Consider the following 15,745-nt stretch of genomic DNA (forward strand, 5'->3'; position numbering starts at 1 on the left):
ACAGTGGGTATGTGTTTCCTGCATGTAATGTCTTAATGTAATGTATGTAATGACGGTACTTGTTTCCTAGCACGGCCACAACGATTTAGATCGTTGTGGTCGTAAGATAAAAAATCGGATCGATCGCATCGCATGCGATTTGGTCGCATGCGATGCGACCGATCCGACCGACCGATTTTTCACCCGATTTTTTTTTTTTTTCACCCGATTTTTTTCAATTGCCCCCCCAAATGTTACTAAGTGGGCTAGACCCCACGATAGACGTCAACCCGAAGCGTGGCGAGCGCAGCGAGCCCGCGAGGGGCGGCGGTGCGCGTCCTCCGACCTTTTCATTCCCCTACTATCCACGTCGGCGTGGAGTTGAGAATATATAGTGTGGCGAGCGCAGCGAGCCACCGAGCCCGAAGCGTGGCGAGCGCACGCGTATAACTTCACAGGTATACGCGTCCCCTCGCGGGGCTCGCTGCGCTCGCCACGCTTCGGGCTCGGTGGCTCGCTGCGCTCGCCACACTATATATTCTCAACTCCACGCCGACGTGGATAGTAGGGGAATGAAAAGGTCGGAGGACGCGCACCGCCGCCCCTCGCGGGCTCGCTGCGCTCGCCACGCTTCGGGTTGACGTCTATCGTGGGGTCATGGCGGGCACATAAAAAATGTGAAATGGGTCATATTGGCCCATTTCACCTTTTTTATCATTTTTCCCTATGTGAGATGGACTTAATCAAGTCCATCTCATCTTGTGCCATTATAATGGCACAAGACCGACGCGATCCTCCCGATTTCAATGTTAAAAGATTTTTTAACATTGAAGTCTATGGAAAAATCGGGTGAATCGGTCGGTCGCATCGCGGCCGATTTTAATTGGTTGCGACCGACCGATTGACCCGATTTCTGTCATTCAAAGGGAAAAAATTGTAAAAAATCGGGCACATCGTGAGGATCGTGTCCCTTAATTAAGAGCCACGATCACTCACGATTGTGGCCGTTCTAGGAAACAAGTACCGTAATGACTTTCCCCCCTTCTACCCCGCTTGAGGCTGCACTGTAATCCACAAAAAATTCTTAGTGTGTGCAAGCATACATGGCCAATAAAGTTGATTCTATTCTATGGGCAGCACGGATGGTGTAATGGTTAGCATTACTGCCTCACAGTGTTGAGGTCATGGGTTCCATTCCCACCATGGCCCTAACTGTGCGGAGTTTGTATATTCTCCCCGTACTTGCGTGGGTTTCCTCCGGGTGCTCTGGTTTCCTCCCACAATCCAAAAATATACACATAGGTTAATTGGCTTCCAACAAAATTAACTGTAGAATGTCTGTGTGTGCATGTACATGTGGTAGGGAATATAGATTGTAAGCTCCACTGGGGCAGGGACTGATGTGAGTGTTCAAATACAGCGCTGTACAGCGCTGCGGAATATGTATGTGCTATATAAGAAACTGTTAATAAATAATAAATAAATATTCTATTGTCTGCTCTTGGTCTAGATTCTATAGCACATTATTACTCTGCCTTGAGTTTCTCTTAAGTCATAAAAAGGCATCTCTGTCTGTATGACCTCATCTCTTAGACACTTTTATATCTTCCTGATCTCTCAGTTTGCAAGGTAAAGGGCATCCCTTAATCCTGAGACCTTTACAGCCCCTTATTCCCCCTTACACACATCTGATCATCAGATTCTCAATTTAACATCTTGTTGACTTTTTTCCCCTCTCTAATGCCAAAGCATTCATCCATAAACTAATCCCAAATTTTATGGTAGAAAATGTCTACCCTCTAATTAGAAAAATAGATTGGAATGTTATGTAAATACCGTGTCTAGAAATCCATCCTCGTATTTCAGATGTGTTTAATAAGTTATGGTCTGCGTTCAACCTTTCAGATTTAACTTCGAATTTTGAACGTTTTACTTAAGCATTAAGGAAGCTGAAAAACTGTATGAGGGTTTATGTTCGCTTCAGAGACACAGCGGATAGATAAATATTTAATCTGAAGCGTGTACTTCATAATCTTTATGGGAGTTCAGTCACTCTCCCTGCCTGAGAAGAATGTGTAAATGGCTGTCATGAATCTAATTTATAGAAGTGAGGTTTCTGTAGCGGGAGCAGTGAGGGCTTTGTGATGGGGTAATGCAATGCGGGTTAATATTCTTCTTTTTGCTTTGCAAGCAGAAGTGAAGCGCAGTGACAGATGTGTATAAACAGCTGCATTTCAATTAAAAACAGCTCTCAGTGAGTCATCAAAGACTAGTTTTAATTTTTGCCTGTAGGTCTAATCCAGATTCTACTCCAACTCCCTAATATTTAATTACAGAATAGCACAAAAGTCCTTCCCTGGGCCAGTCACCATTGTCTTCACGGTCTGAGTTAAACCAGTCACTTTTTTTTTTTTTGTTAAAGATGATCCTGGTGGAATTTTTCCAAGTCCTCTGGAAGGGGCGTAAGCTGAGGGGACAGTAACCGAGGGAGGACTCAGTCTGCACAAATGGAACATGTCTGCTTTGTCAGAATTTTGTGGAATAAAAATAACCTTGGGGAAAGTTGATTTACAGTTTTCTGCTAATGGGATGTGCGAATTTGTCAACGTGACGTTAAATAGACAAAATAGAGTTGGTCAGACTCAGTAGGTTGGAATGCAAAGTCACCACGTGTCTGACTATCCCACAGATGTGCACATTCTGCATGTTCCTCATAGGCCAAGACTGGCCAAACCAGTCTTTGAGATCTACCAACAGGTCACATTTCCCAGGCCAGTTAGCTGGTGCACAGGTGTAGCCATTACTAATGGTAACATTCATACATGTGCTGCATTCATTCCTACCCCACACGTGCTACCAGTGGGTCTGCAGCACGGTTCAAAATTCAAATAGGGGAGGCACACCAACTGCCAGTGAGTCTGTTTGGAATGGCAGTTGGTGTGGCTCCTCTATATGAATTTTAAACTGTGTTGCAAACCCTTCCGCTGGAGCCGTCATTGCGTTCCACAGATCCACAGGTGGACTGGGAAACATGAACTGTTAGATCTGGAGGACCAGTTTGGCCACCCCTGTCCTAGGCTGAGAACCTGCAACAGGTCATTTATACACAGCATAGCACAATATTGCCCATCAGGTGTAGATAATTCGCTCTATGTTCACAGCATCCCCTGATGGTTTTCCAGTTCAACGCCATCCTATGTTTTATTCATAGCTTCATTTGCAGAGTAAAAAGTCCAACAGAAGTTTTATATAGTGAACTATATGGAGCTGAACAATCACGCGCTACATCTCGGCAACAAAGAGCTTGGTCGCAGTCCAGGACCTACGTCTGCTAGAACAAGCGCTGTAAAAGATGCAGGCCCTTTGAAATAAAAATTGTCTAATAGAAAACACAGACGGTCAGATATTCCGCACTCATACAACACATATGTCACCAATCCTCACAAAGCCATGACTCATTGTATGCCTCAAGAATCCATCAGAAAGGTCTCTACCATTGACCCCTCTGCAACCACTCATTAAGGAAATAGTAATAACTCTTTCACATCACAAATGCTGGGTCGCACATGGGAGCGACCCAGCATTTGCAATGCACATCCCCCACAGCGACCCAGCAATAAACCAGGTTGCTGATGTCAGAAAGAGGGCCAGGCGGAGCAGGGGCACATAATCAGGGGGCTCTTTGAGGTGACGCTGCCTCCTCCCTAATGTGTGAACTATCCGGGATTACCCCTTCTTTTAACCCGGGTCGGAATGCTGGCTTGCTGAACCCTGGTCTTTTGAAAAAGGGGGGGGGGTAGGCCAAACAACATACATGTGAGTACAGTCTATGTAATTACAGCAGCATTGTCACTATATAATGACAGGCAGTGGGAGTGGTTGCTCCCATGGGTATGACCAGGTAATGGGAGAGTTCAGGGTACCATGTTTGCATACTAAAATTATACCTATCAACCAAAACCCCAGCTCCTAGGTGGGGTAATGTAATGTGTGGTATTTAATTTGGGACGTTTGTCCAGGTTACATTAGTATAGCAGTCAGGCCTTTCTTCATGTGTTCATAGGCCGTAGCATGTAATGTATGGTTCTGGTGATTACAATGGGTCCGATTCAGTGGTGCACACAGATATTGTGGGGTGCTAGTGAGAAAACATGTACATGCTAGTTTCTGCATTCCCTTTGTGCGCTGGTGGATCCGTTCTTTCTGGTCGCAACATCAAGTCCTCAAGCACAAATGGTTTGTTAGTAGCCAACATCGGTACTTTGTGCTCTTCTGATCTATGACCCACGTATCAGTATAGCGAGCATTGTATTTCTCACCTTCTCCCTCCAGCTAGCAGGAATAACAATGTATTTCTACAGTTCTATGGTTGTCGGCATACAGGGGATACAGCGTTTGTAGAGCTTTCCTGAATTCAGGGCAAGTTTTACATCTCGGGGTGCTGAAATGAGTTATATACAGGTTGACACATGCAGATTGATGAACTGATTGAACAATTGATGACTATAATAAATGGATTCAAGATGTAACACTGCTTGTGCTCTGGTCCTCTGGGTGTCCTGCATATAAGAAAGCCCCCAAGTCCTTCCTGGATCTCTAGCCAAAGATATAGTGGTAGGTACAGTGGCTCCTGAGCTACGTACAACTAGTTGGCCTGATACTTCGCCATATGCAGTCAAGGTCGTCATTGCAACTTTTTCCCCAGCCAGGTCTGTGATTTTATGCCATTGCTGCTTCCCGTGCAAGACCACCTGTCAGTGTCCGCAGATGCTGACGTACTGATTTCTGCGCCATCGAAACCTGCAGCAGCCCAATGGTAGTTGTAGTTCCTCCGTTTGAGAATAGCATCCTATGTGATCAGTAGAGAGTCTTTCTAAAGGCCCCCATTCACTACTGCGACATGTGATTCAGACACATTGCTGCGATGTATTGCATGAAAACTGGCACATTGCATGTCCTTTTCTTGCGACTGCGAGGACAGGGACACACCCGTGTGCTGCACATCTCAATCACAGATCTCACTGGCTGCCATGAATATTTCTCACATGAATAGGTGCACATCGCATTGCGTTTGTACACTTGCGATGCAAATGCATGCGATTACTCGGAGGAAAGTTTATATATGGTAATAGCCCATCCCACACGATGAATCGCATGTGTACATAAAAAAAAATGTCCTTTCAGATTTATCATATTAGATGGATCACTGTTGGATAGATTGCATGAGATAAATAAAATGATATAAAATAACTACGCAAGTAGCAAATCGCATTTAACCCGGGAAGGTCCCACCCACATTGCAAGCAAAAGGCATTCAGCTTATTGCTGAGAGACATCTCACTAATGGATGGGGCCTTAAGCAGCATGTGACCCTTATAAGAAGCATTATAAGTGGCATGTCAGTCACAGCCCTGAAATGCCACAATTCTGATGCAGTGTGCCTACATTTGTGCTGTACACAGCAATTTGGTAGGCATGCGTGGGGTTACTTCCATGCATAAGCAGACACTGCGCCCAACATCGTTGCTGCTCCCACTGGATGTTCCAGTATACAGACTAGAATCGTGGCTGGGCCATGTGACGTAGTATACCTGTGCTACAGTATATAAATCACACTCCAGTATTTACCCTTGTGTGCATCACAGGGGAAAGTCTGATTTTAAGGCAGACTATTCTCAAAGTACCCGGGGCACAGCCGGCAGAACACTGTACAGCTACTATACTACTACAATGTCTCTGTTTTTATTATTTATTTATTATTAATTAACAGTTTCTTATATAGCGCATACATATTCCGCAGCGCTTTACAGAGTACAGTTGCCCAATCACATCAGTCCCTGCCTCAAAAAACTTTAAGCACAATATAAGATGGTGCCAATGGATGTATCTATGTTTTACGTTATTGCACTAGAAAAAAATAATTTAATAACAGTTTCTTATATAGCGCACACATATTCCACAGCGCTTTACAGTGAATATTTGCAAGTCCCTGCCCCAGTTGAGCTTACAATCTATATTCCCTACCACATGTATACGTACACACAGACATTCTAGGGTTAATTTTTGTTGGGAGCCAATTAACCTACCAGTATATTTTTGGATTGTGGTAGAAAACCGGAGCACCCGGTGGAAACCCACACAAGTAGGGGGAGAATATACAAACTCCGCACAGTTAAGGCCATGGTGGTTTATCAATCCCCTGACCTCAGTGCTAGGAGGCAGTGATGCTAACAATTACACAGTGCATGCTGCCCCTATTGTACACAGGTAAATGACGCAGCAGTCAGGAATGGCCTCACCTCTCCTCAGCTTCCCCAACATCCGCTGTGCACTGAAAGCCATCTTATTAGAAACCGCTTCCCCCTCGTTATGATTTATTTCAGGTCAGGGAGTCTGTGCTGTTAAACAGTTTACACAAAGGTTCACCGGTGCCCATGATAAACTGATGTGACCACATTTCCCTGTGCTGGGATTTTCTGCAGAAATGGGTTAAATGTTATTAATGAGAGGCTTCCCAGACCGATAGGATGACAGGTTTTAGGCTTAACAGTTTAGCTCCCCCAGGGACTAACAAATTTCACTGTTTTATTAATCTGCTTCCTCTTCATTCCTTCCTCACCAAGTCACGCTGACCTTTTGTGTTAAACCTTTTTTCTTTTCTTGCTTCATATCACAGGAAAATACAGATGTCACTGGCAGATAGTAACTAGAGTGTATATTATAGTAGGATTTTTCTGTACATGCTTGACATACTTTCTTATCCGAGTTTCCAGTACTATGTGAATGTGTTGTGTCTACGAAACCCTGCTCTACTAGGCTTTATGAGTGTCAGAGACTGCGTAACCATGGCCCAGGATAACGGTGTCAGCACTGCAGAGCTCCACCTGTCACTCTTCCCCACATGTTCCTATGCATTCATACACCGGCCAGGACAGCGGTATCGGCACTGCAGAGCTCTACCTGTCACTCTTCCCCACATGTTCCTATGCTTTCATACACCGGCCAGGACAGCAGTATCAGCTCTGCAGTGCTCCACCTGTCACTCTTCCCCACATGTTCCTATGCTTTCAACACTAGTGGATCCTTACTTAAACCCCTAAGCTATATTGGCAGCAGCTATTACAGATAGGGTCACCAATATGGTAGTGAGCCTGAACAGAGCTGTCACAGAGTAGAGGAGAACATCATAACTTACTGTAGGATTGTAAAGCCCGGTGAGAGTACAGAGAAGTAAGCCATGCCTTTACCGAGATAAACCTATATTGCTTTTAGAAATGTTGTGTTTAAATGTGCTTCCACAATGTATTGTGTTATTGTATGTGATCATGAGTATTGAGTGACTAATAGTGGATTACAATGGTCAGGACCTGTAGCCAGGCATCTGCCAGGAGTTAGAGAGGGGTAATAACCAACCATGTAACTGATACCCCTTTCATACCAGCCTGAATTCCCTGGTGGCCCAGAGAACAAATTCCCGGGAAAATTTACCGGGAATTCAACCCTGCTAGATAGAGCGGGGTTGTTCCCGGAACCAGCCCAGGTTGCTCCCGGGACCAGATACAGGCCAGTGTGAAAGGTACTTACCCGACAATCTCGAATTGCTTCCATCCCGGTGATGTCTGATCCCGACGGCAACAGGGGATCCGGGCAGCAGGGTCCGGGGTCCAGACTGCAGGGATGCTGCAGCGCTGCTGCAGCATCCCCACAGTCTGGACCCCGGAACCCGCCATCTGCTGCCCGGACCCCGCCACCCGCTGCCCAGACCCCGCAACCCCCACACACACACACCAGAAAATGCAGGGACTAGGCTGGTGTGAAAGGGGCCAACCCGGGAACATCCCTGCATGATCCAGGGACCATGTTCCCGGGTATGTCTCTGCATTTTCTGGTGTGAAAGGGGTATGAGTTGGTCCTTTTGAATGTTGTGGCCATTAAAAGTCATCCTATATGGTATAGAGCAGAATAGTCCCATATACTGAATTCCAAGTTCTGACTTATCGCGGTGAGTGCATATAAGTACCAGAGCAATGTTAGATGGTCATTGCTAGATTGCCACCAATGGTATAATTATGCTGGTTTTACTTTTATTATAATGTTTGGTTCCTGCTTTAATAAATCATTCCTTCTATATATGTTCAGCTGGTTGAGGTTCATCAGGACAGTATAAGCATAGTGTGGATTTAACACGGAATACTGACAGGGTTGTTAGAAGTATTGTATAAAGACAAGAAAGGATGTGGAATCTAAATTTGTTGGTGGAAGGAAACCATGACAACTCTTCAGATCATATGGTATGTCTATCTGATAAGAAGAGTCTGTAAAAGTTGAGTTGGCATTAAAAATACAATGGACTAGGGTTATGCAATGGGTAAAGGTGCCCATACACTGCCTGCGACGTCTCGCAGCAGTTTACGGACACCCGATGGACTGCAAGCCGCCGGGACCTTCCGGCGGCAGGGACACATGCGATCCGTTGTGATGGATCGCATGCGTCACTGCTTAGCGCCCGTCCCAGAACGGGTGGTCGGACGGCCAGCCGGTCCGACCACCTAGTCGGGTCCGATGCGCACGGGACCGCGCATCGGACCCGACTACATGTCAGGGAGAGGCGATTTGGTCCGATTTAACGGGCCGATTGGTCGCAATCGGCCGAAATCGGACCAAGTCGCCTTGATGTATGCCCAGCTTAAGTGTGAGATGAGAGAGAGCCAGGGTGGGTGAGGAATGAGCATGATACACGGGTGTAAGAGCGATGGAAGACTTAATGGGCATACACACATAGAGATCTGTGCTAAGCAATTTTGCTGGAGTCAAGATCTCCCATGGAGAGCACATACACATGAAGAGATTTGTGCTAAGCAATTTTGCTTAAGCAAAAAAGGCAGGGAAATGGATCAGAATGAGAGATTGCGATCAGTATCTCTCATTCTGTACACACAGAGAGATTTGCAGTCATTTACTAAGCAATTTGACTAGATTTTGACTGCATGCACTGACTTAGTTAGCAGGAGATATTTAATCTCTTGGAGCATACACACTGAGAGATCTGTGCTTATTTTCTAAGCAATCTAGTCAGATTGTTTAGAAATTAGCACACATTTGCTCCATGTGTATGCCCCTTAAGACGTGGCACCAGTAAGATGATCAAAGAGGGAAAAATAAGCTTGGTCTGTTGGTGAATGTGAGGTTTCACTAAATGGCCTGAGAAGTTGAGGAATGATCTAGGTCTGTGAGGAATGATAGCGAAGTGTCAGTAAGAGAAGGTCAAAAAAGGCTCAGGAATGAGGATCAGAGAAGGTCACAGAGGGCGAGGGGTGAGCTGGTTTAAAGGTAGACAAGGCATCAGCAAAATAATAAGTGTGAGTAATGAGCTTGTTCTGTGGCTAAGAGCAAGGCAACACCAGGGGCCTTATTTTGGTTCATTCTTTCTGACAAAATCCTTCTTAGATGGGCAAAACCATGTGCACTGCAGGGGGGCAGGTGTTACTTGTGCAGAGAGAATTAGATTTGGGTGGGGTTTTACTTCAAAGTGAGATCTATATTGCAGTGTAAAAATAAAGCAGTCAGTATTTTCCCTGCACAGAAACAAAATTACTCACCCAAATCTAATTCTCTCTGCACATGTTACATCTGCCCCCCCTGCAGTGCACATGGTTTTGTCAGAAAGAATGAACCAAAATAAGGCCCAAAATCCTTCTTAGATGGGCAAAACCATGTGCACTGCAGGTGGGGCAGATGTAACATGTGCAGAGAGAATTAGATTTGGGTGGGGTTGCAGTGTAAAAATAAAGCAGTCAGTATTTTCCCTGCACAGAAACAAAATTACTCACCCAAATCTAATTCTCTCTGCACATGTTACATCTGCCCCCCATGCAGTGCACATGGTTTTGTCCATCTAAGAAGGATTTTGACAGAAAGAATGAACCAAAATAAGGCCCTAGGAGACATCAGAGAGGGCTTAGGTTTTTAGAGTGAGGCAGTTTTAAGAGAAAGTCATAGCAATTGAGGACTGAGCCAAGTTAGCAGGTATGATTTTTGCATGTTTGTGTGACTTGTGGCACTGCCTTGGGCAGCTTCCTTTGTGCCAGTTAAGTGGGATAAGAAGCCTTAAACTTTTTATTTTAATAACACTGGGAGCTAGGACACGATTTGTGGCGTGATGAGTTTTTGGTATGTAGGTGGAGAATTGCAAGCCAACTTCATTTTGTTAATAGTTTTAGGCAGGGCTTAAAGTGGTCATGCAGAGGTGGGGGAACTCATTTCTCTCGGTTGGGATCATTTGGTCGACAGCGTGATGGTCGTCAGTCATTAGGTCGACATGGGAAAAGGTTGAAAGGTCATTAGTTCGACAACGTCTAAGTCGACAGTCAAAAGGTCGACATGGGTTTTTTTCACAGTTTTTTTTTACCTGAATGTCAACACAGTCGACATAGACACAGTTTAAAGTGCACCGCATCGCTCGCTGCACTCGCAATGCGGTGGATGATAGGGTATAAAATACTGCCTGTCGGCTCAAAAAACAGTGAAAAACCCCATGTCGACCTAATGACCTGTCGAACTAATGACCTGTCGAACTAATGACCTGTAGAACTAATGACCTTTTGACCTAGGACCATATTGACCTAGACACATGTCGACATTTTCCCATGTCAACTTAAGGGCGTCGACCTAATGACTGTCGACCATCATGCTGTAGACCAAATGACCGCATCCCATTTCTCTATGCCACCTAATTACCCCCTCCCCTACCCCCGTTAGGCAGAAACAGGGCCAGTGGTACGATTTTGGCTTCCCCCTGCAAGCTACAATGCTTTTCTGCGAGAATTACTGTGCAGGGAAATGTGGAGGTTAAAATGTTCCACCTCACCAATAGAGGTTCCCCCTCACTTTAACCCCTGGTTTTAGGTCATAGAAAGTATTGAAGCAGTACTATGGATTTCTACAGTACATTGCTGTGCTAATGCTTTCATATTTAAAGTAATTATTAAGCATATTCTTTTTCTTATTCGTAAGTTCTAATCTTATTTATATTATGCCTAACACAATCGTTCATGCAATTATTTTGTGGGTGTAACAATGGTATTAATTCCAGTGTGAAAATAAACTATTACACTACAATACATCCATCGTCCTGAAAACGCCGGGATTATTCTTTGATTTCTCGCTTTCACACTAAATCCTCACATCTGTCTGTTATAAAAGACTTTTATGCTTGTTAGTTGATACTACCAGTGTGTTTTGATCCTATTAGTGCCTTTTTGTTTGCCATTAAAAACACATAAAAACTGTTTTTATTCAATGTAAATCTTGGTATATGTCACATTTATTTAGGCAACTTGTATCCTACAACACATTTGTTCCTCGGTCACCCACTTTACCCCTTCCATCTCCGGCTCTGTGTATGGTTCATTGGTGATGCAGCTGACAGTGCCATGGCCACCCTTTACTTGGGAGGTAGTAAAAAGGATGCACAATCTGCCTTCATGTGCTGCCGAGCTGGATAATTGTAAGAAGATGCTTGGTCTAAGTAGCAATCTCTGCAGAACCAGTGTAATCTCAGCCAGAGCCTCTCTCCGCACATTTGGTAGCCTGGCAAAGGAGATCACAAAATCCTTGTGCGTGTCATTTGTCAGCGATGGCAGTCTCTCCGCATGATCTGGCAAATCAGGTCTGGTGTACTTGGTGACCTCAGTGTGACATGTAAATAAAATCCTTTGTCGTTAGAAGGAATGTAAGTGTAACCCGTGGTGTGATTAATAATCACTGGGGAGCTGGACACACTTGTAGCACATTGCAGACAAATGTTCTCCGCTGCCTGATATTCGGAGGATGACTGTACATTTTATGTCACATAGTGCTTTCTATAACCACATTCGGTTCCATCTAGTTGGACTTTTGAGCCCCTTGCCCTGTTCCCTAGGAGAGGATGCTGGGTCCTCTGGGGCAGATGAATCAGCCCCATCAGCCGGGCTGTTGTGTGTGACTCACAGCAGATAGCAGAGCAATGTGTCAGCATGGTGTGTGTGCCCTCGCTCGCTCGCTCTCTCTCTCTCTGCGAGGTGTTACATTCTACATGACCAAGAATGCTCTTCTGGCCCGTACCGCCACTTACTCCACTTCATAAATGGACCTGACATTATAGGTAACGGCTTAATTGGACTCTGGCAGTCGGTGCTGGCGGCTCCTGACTCCCCACCCATTTCTCTGTAAGTCCTTTTCCAGTTACTGGGGAGGAGATGGAGTTACAGAGGTATTGGCAGTGTACCCAGAGAATTTTACTATTTTATAAAATGAAAGGCTTATCTGTATGGCGCGTTCCAATATCTTTACTGAGTCTGAGGAACAGTCAGCAATTTGTATACGTCTCCTGTAGTCTGCATATAAAATGTGCTCTTTGCTGGTTTTAATTCCCTAAACTTGCTAAAAATTCTGATTCTTGCGTCATCTGCTCTATAACTGTGACCATATGCCGTATCCCTGCAGTGCTGCTCTATGCAGGATTCCCAGTCTATTTAGGAGCAAGTCAATGAAGACTATCATATGCCATTCCCAGGCTTCACAATGCTGAAACGCAGGGCCGGATTTAGGGCTCAGGCCACCCCTAGGCAGCACATATTTAGCTGACATCCCCCAAACCCCCCAAATGCCTAAGACGCAAGTTAACGTTTCCTGGACACGGAGAGCAGCGCATGGCTCAGCGCCGCCACCAGTGGTACAACCTCTCCATCTTCTCCCGCAGCTGCCAGTTCTCACCCTGCAGGTCGGTGACGGAGCGGGAGAGCGGCCCGGCCAGCCTGAACACATCTTCAAGCTGCCTCTCCACGCGGAGCCGGAACTCCTCCATCTCCGCATGCAGCCCCTGCACCGTGCCCCTGTCATCCTCCTGCCAGAGGCTACTGCAGCTGACTGCCGGCCACACCAACACCTCCGCACCGGAGTCCATGGCACAGGTACCGCCGCACATCTGTATGAGCAGGAGCCTCACCGGGCCTAGTGGCAAATCCAGCTCTGCCAATATGTGTATGGACGCATATGCAATCTTACCGGAAACCCAGCTGTCCAATATCACATGAAACTATTGTATACATGCTACAGATTACAGAATTAGCATAGTGCTTGTGTATTGTACAGTGCCACAATCTAAATGCCATATACACAGTAGTAAACGGGGCGATTCAGTACACTCACGGCTATATTCCATGTGCTGATGGTGACGGGTACACAGCCAGTGAATGGTAATAAGTCTTATTTTCAGTGATCGCTTTTATATGATGGATACAGAACTAGTGATGCTGCTTCTGGAAATACAGAATTTGGCCATGAAAGGCGTCCATTTACCTGTTACTGGTAGACATGGTTACTGGTCTGCTCTTGGCTTTCATCGTTCACAACATTTGTTTGTCCTGGTTACATTGCGTAACCCTAAAGGAAGCAGGCAGCTCACCTTCTTGTGTGATTCCTTTGATACAGACTGCACGAGCTCAATGATGCTTATTGCCCACAACATAGGGGTTATTCAGACTTAGTGTACATAGTAATTAAGGTTGAAAAAAGACGTTGGTCCATTGAGTTCAACCTATTTCGCAGGCCGGCATTCATTGAATGACTGCTCGAAGCACACATATAGGCCATGCGGTGATAAATCCAGCGTAGTTTTTACTCGCTGGCCGTACGCAAGTTGATTGACAGGTAACAGGCCATTTACTGGGAGTGTCAGGCAAATGCACGAGTGCCCAGGTGTGTTCAGGGAGGGTGTGCGACGTCTGCTCCAGTCCCAAACAGCCTGTTTCTATTGCTGTATCAAGGGCTAAACTTTCAATGGGATTCTGGACTGCACACACTGCACGTAATGGAAAAATCATTGAATGATTAGCGGTTGCGAATGGATTTGCAGCTAATCGCAGGGCTGTGATAATTTTGCAAGATTTTTGCAGCCTTGCACAGGGTGGGATTTAACTCTGGGTGGATGGTGGCAGTTGCCGGCCCAATTGTGATGTCAGACAATGGCGTGGGCAGGAGAGCCCTCACACAGGCATTTGGCTGCTACACAGCATACCATTGCACCTCGCTTCCAATATTTCAATCAACCCATACAGATGGGATTTGTACTGATTAGAATCTGCTCATGTCAGCTTTTTTACCATTTGATTTGACATCATTGTTTAGTACATGGCTGCAGTTGCTCTCTGCCAACAAGGATGCCCTTAGCAACCCCGCATTCCAAAGACGGGCTTTATTCTCCCAACACCCGGCCAGCGGCAGCACCATAAACAGATTGCAGGATGACCTATTTGCTACATAAAGGGAAACAAAAACTAATGTGTCCAGGTTTATATATGGCCCAATACAGAGCTGATTTATTCTCTTATTTTGAGTGATATTTTGCTAGCAACATATGTGGTTTAGATTTAAATATCAATTAAGTTAACATGTTTATAATATTACATCACTGTGGTTTGCACACATCAATCAAGCAACAATTTGGTGCAGTTGTACCAATATCAGCATGAGGAGAAGACACAGGGGGCCAGTGTTTGTCTTATATTAAATCCTAGCGCTAGGAATGTTCAGTAGCGAGTCAGCACGCTGCACCTCTCCAAGCCAAACACATATGGATCCAGCACAGACTTTTCATAATGAGTCAATACGAACGTATGACCTCTCTATGCCATACACTCGGTTTTGTTTTTTTTCAAAGCTGGATTTGGATGAGATTGCTGCAGCAGAATTTATTGTGAATGTTACGTTCCGTTGCGGCACAAATGTGGTAACGGACAGACAATTTTGTATGCCTTTGTAGATAATACCAGTGGCTAACGCTGCTCCTCACCGCTATATCTGGAATTCAAGTATCTGGTAGAACCTGGGGGGTGCTGGATGGAGCAATTCAATGTTGCCCCGTGTGAGTGTGCACAGCTGTCAGCGCTGACATCACGATTATATTGTTCCGTCATTATGTCAGACTGGTTACTAGTTCAAAGTGTATTATTCAAAGTGTATTCATTTTAAACCTTTGCATTTACAAAAAAACTTTATGTATAATCTTTTTTATAAACAATAGTTATATTTGCCATTCCATCTGGCAGCATGTATCCTGTATACTGTATGTGTATTAGATGGAGGAAACAAATTCACAGACATTGTAGCAAAGTGACAAGAAATATGAGAGAGGAGCAAAGGTCATTACAATTATTCCTCCCTGATTGATCGTCTCCCAGGCATCCAGACAAGTTCTGTATATAACAGGCCGCTCCATGTAAGTGCTGTATATTGCAGCGGCTGCTGGTGATTAGTCAGACGTGTTGCTTCATCTCTGTGACTGGGAGATGCTGGTGTCACGGAAAGAGTAATGGTACCCATACACTTATGCGACATCAAAGTGCAATTTCCATCAAATCCGATTGCATCTTTTGGTGCAAAAAGTGCCCCCTTTCAGCACCCGATGTCGCATGCCATCTTGCGATGGCACACGGGTGCTGGAAGAGGGCGGACATTGGGCGGCAGAGTAGCATAGCGCTATGAAGTAGTGCTAGCGGGTGGCGGGGGTCAGCACGGCGTCAGAATTTGAAAAATGTAAAACACTGGTCGGCCCTCTGATTGGCTGAGAGAGCTCAGCCAATCTGAGGGTTCTCTGATTGGCTGAGAGAGCTCAGCCAATCAGAGGGTTGCTCAGTGTTTTAAATCATTCTGCCGCCACCGCTGAACCCCGCCGCCTGCTAGCGCTACTTCACATTGCTAAACTATATCGGCATCGGTCCCTACGGCC

General features: G+C 45.3%; 1 protein-coding gene across 1 annotated transcript in view; it reads left to right on the forward strand.

The window, feature by feature from the left end:
• BANP (BTG3 associated nuclear protein) overlaps window positions 1–15,745 on the forward strand; it is a 441,607-nt gene that overhangs the window by 418,928 nt on the left and 6,934 nt on the right. The gene's annotated exons all lie outside the window — the stretch shown is intronic.

This window comes from Crinia signifera, chromosome 11 (assembly GCF_055691185.1).
Source record: "Crinia signifera chromosome 11, ASM5569118v1, whole genome shotgun sequence".
Lineage (NCBI taxonomy): Eukaryota > Metazoa > Chordata > Amphibia > Anura > Myobatrachidae > Crinia > Crinia signifera.